This window comes from Octopus bimaculoides, chromosome 3 (assembly GCF_001194135.2).
Source record: "Octopus bimaculoides isolate UCB-OBI-ISO-001 chromosome 3, ASM119413v2, whole genome shotgun sequence".
NCBI lineage: Eukaryota > Metazoa > Mollusca > Cephalopoda > Octopoda > Octopodidae > Octopus > Octopus bimaculoides.
This window is the reverse complement of record NC_068983.1, coordinates 55,961,257-55,965,228: the sequence shown is the minus strand read 5'-3', so window position 1 is coordinate 55,965,228 and position 3,972 is coordinate 55,961,257. Positions and strand designations below refer to the sequence as shown.

The following is a 3,972-nucleotide window of genomic DNA, read 5'->3' as shown; positions in this document are numbered from 1 at the left end:
CCAACCCAAATACTCTACCTGTCTTATGTTCAAACCAGCTAGATCTTGCCTCTCACACCAACCCTACAATGTCGTTCTAAAAATAAACAATCAGTCAAATCACCAACATCTCAAAGCTTTGAGATACTCTTTTACTCACTTGTTTCAGTCATTTGACTGTGGCCATGCTGGAGCACCACCTTTAGTCAAGCAAATTGACCCCAGGATTTATTCTTTGTAAGCCGAGTACTTATTCTATAAGTCTCTTTTGCTGAACTGCTAAGTTACGGGGACGTAAACACACCACCATAGGTTGTCAAGCGATGTTGGGGGATGGAGACAAACACAGACAACCAAATCCACTCACAAGGCTTTGGTCGGCCCGAGACTATAGTAGAAGACACTTGCCCAAAGTGCCATGCAGTGGGACTGAACCCGGAGCCATGTGGTTGGTAAGCAAGCTACTTACCACACAGCCACTCCTGCACCTATAATGCATGATTAATTCAAAACAATGTTAATAGATATAAACATAACATTTGACAGAGTAATCTGATTGCTAAATAATTAAGACAACAGTTAGATGTGCTGGTGATGGAGATGGCGATTGTAATAGCTGTGGTGAGACTGGTAAAAGCTAGTCTTGACACATCAGTTACACCATAATACCACAAGGGGTAAAGTGATGTAAGTGGTTGTCAGGAGTCAAGTCCCTTAGGAAGAGGAGTTAAGTCCCTTAGCAATACATCAGAAGTATGAACTGTGTACTCCACAGTAGGTTGTCATGTGTAATTTTAAACTTGACCATTAAGGATTCAAGGAAGACTTATTCCTCATCCATTTAATGCTGATCATCCGACTAATTGATCTTCGAAATTCAGAAAGGATTAGCTTTAAATTTTAAATCTTTCTGATAATACAATAATCATTTCAAATTTTGGCACAAGAACAGCAACTTTTTTTAAGCGGAGGGATCACTAGATTACATTGCCCCCAATACCTGACTGGTACTTTATTTTATTGACCCTCGAAGGGAAGAAAGGCAGAGCTGACCTTGGTGGGATTATGGTTTCAAATTTTGGTATGTACAAGAGTAGCAATTTTTGTAAAGGAAGAGGATTGTTGATTACATCAAACCCCATTGCTCAACTATACTTATTTATTTTATAGGCCCCAAAATAAAAAAAAAAGACAAAGTGGACCTCAGCAAGATTTGAACCCAGAATGCCAAGCTGGAAGAAATGCTGTTAAGCATTTTATCCAGTTTGCTAATGATTCTGCCAGCTCACCAACTTTTCTGATGATACAATAATAGAAATCGCAATTGGTTGTGAATTGCGTAACTTTCCTAATTTTCGTATAGAAGCAGAATTCTCATTTAAGAACTCTGAAATTATACCTTTAAACTACAATGTATAAAATTTTTACTCTATTTCAATGTCACACCAGCTGACCTTTAAGATCAAATCTCTTTTATCTAGAATATTGGTTATATATATGAGAAACTATAGTTAATTGGCTGAAGTGTTTCGCATGTGAGCAATGAGTTGTAAGTTTGTATCTTCATTAGATTAGAATGCTGCCTAAAACAAGGCAATTTAATGTTACTAGATTCGGTCTTACTACAGCAGAGGCAGCGAGAAAGAGGGGGGGAAAGAAACAAATAGTGCTAACCACTGATCTAAACAAAAAAAAAAATCATAAACAAAATAAATGAATCTGTTGGAAGAAGGCGTCTTTACTGGTTATTGTTGTTGTTGGATCCAATAAACATTGCTGAAGTTGATATGTGGCACTAGAAGCAACTCTCAATTTTACCTTGCCAGACATGATCATTTATGCTCGTTAAACATGGAAAGATTTAAAATTTGATCAGCGAATAGAAACAGCAAACTGGTCATCATTTATTCTGATCAATTCGCTACTTTTCTACTGAATCATTCACTATTTCAGTTACTGAATTATCCACACTAAGGATGAAAGAAACTTTTTTTTTCTTCCTCTTCTTTTCCTCTTTCTTTTATTCATTTATTTAGACATTTTGTTTAAAAAGTTACAACTTGTGGACGTAAAGCTTAACTGATTGCAAAATAAAGCACTGAAATAGTTATCACTACATGTGTGAAATACGAGAACAACTGGTAATGCCATCTAATATTTCATGTAGAATGTATGCTGGGAGAGATACATGTGCAGGCATGGCTCTGTGGTTAAGAAGTGATTACTACATGTGTGAAATACAATAATAGCAACTGGTAATGCCATCTAATATTTCATGTACAATGCATGCTGGGAGAGATACATGCGCAGGCATGGCTCTCTGGTTAAAAAGTTTGCTTCTCTACTTCATGGCTTTGAGTTCAGTCCCATGGCACAGTACCTTCTACTTGATAGTGAGGAAATTCGGTAGTCAGAAATTTAAAAAAAGGCGGCGAGCTGGCAGAAACCTTAGCACGCCGGGTGAAATGCTAAGTGGTATTTCGTCTGTCTTTACGTTTTGAGTTCAAATTCCGCCAAGGTCGACCTTGCCTTTCATCCTTTTGGGGTCGATAAATTAAGCACCAGTTACGTACTGGGTTCGATGTCCTTGTCTGTCCTTGTCTGTTCCCTCTACGTTTAGCCTCTTGTGGGCAATAAAGAAATAAGAAATAAAACGATGCCTGTCATGAGTTCATTTGTGCATGTGTGTATTTGTACAAGTGTGTGTGTATTTGTGTGTGCATGCACGTGTGTGTATGTGTGTATGTGTGTGTGGGGGGGGGGCATGTGTCAGTTTACCATCTCAAAAATCTTTCATTACAAAATTAGGTGAAGGTTGCCAACAGGAAGAGCATCCAGTTATAAAACTCTTGCCGCAATTATTTTCTTTTTAAGTGGTGGTGTGGCAGCTGGGGTGGTGGGGGCGGTGATGTTGATGATGACAATGATGATGGTGGTAATGATGATGGTGGTGATGATAATGGTGACATTGATGATGATAACAATATTGATGACAACCATAATAACAATGACAATGACAATGATGATAATGACAACAATGATGATGATGATGAAGACAATGATGATGATGATGATGATGATGACACTGATGATAACAGTCCTTTCTACTATAGGCGCAAGGACTGAAATTTCGGGGGATGGGGGCAGTCGATTAGATCAACTCCAATACACAGCTGGTACTTAATGCATCAATCCCAAAAGGATGAAAGGCAAAGTTAACCACAGCAGAATTTGAACTCAAAACATAAAGACAGACGAAATAGCACTAAGCATTTTGCCTGGCATGCTAACAATTCTGCCAGCTCACCACCTTGATAATGATGACAGGCACTGATGATGAAGAGGATGATGATGATGACGATGACGATGATGATGATGACAGACACAGATGATGAAGAGGATAATGATACTGATGATGATGATGATGACAGACACTGATGGTGAAGAGGACGATGACACTGATGATGATGTCAATGATGATGACAACAATGATGACGACGACGATGATGCTGAGAGAACTGATGACGAGGAATAAGACACAAAGAATACGCTGCTAACGGAAAAAACAGAAACGTCAAAGATTTGTGAACCAATAAAAGACTAAAGTGTCTACTTTGGAAGAAATCTAGAGAAATGGTTCTTCTCTTCTAAGTAATTTCATTACGAATTTAGTTCTACAAGAGTTAATGGCCAACAGACGACAAAGAATTTTTGTGATTTTTCTACACAATACAATTATACATTAGAAACTAAAACAAAACAAAACAAAAAAAAGAATTTCTTTTCATGACTATTTAAAACTATAATATCTTTCACAATGGAATTATATTGCCTGCGTAAAGAAAAATAAATAAATAAATCAATAAATAAAATCAACAATGAAAATAAATCTTAGCAAAACAATGTATAGATAAATACAGAGAACGTATAATATATACATATATACACATATATATATGTATAAATATATATATATATATATATATATATATA

The 3,972-nt window shown here is 36.8% G+C and overlaps 1 protein-coding gene across 1 annotated transcript in view; it reads right to left on the bottom strand.

Moving 5' to 3' along the window:
* The window catches only part of LOC106871393 (intraflagellar transport protein 122 homolog), a 264,510-nt gene that overhangs the window by 171,940 nt on the left and 88,598 nt on the right, over window positions 1-3,972 (bottom strand). The gene's annotated exons all lie outside the window — the stretch shown is intronic.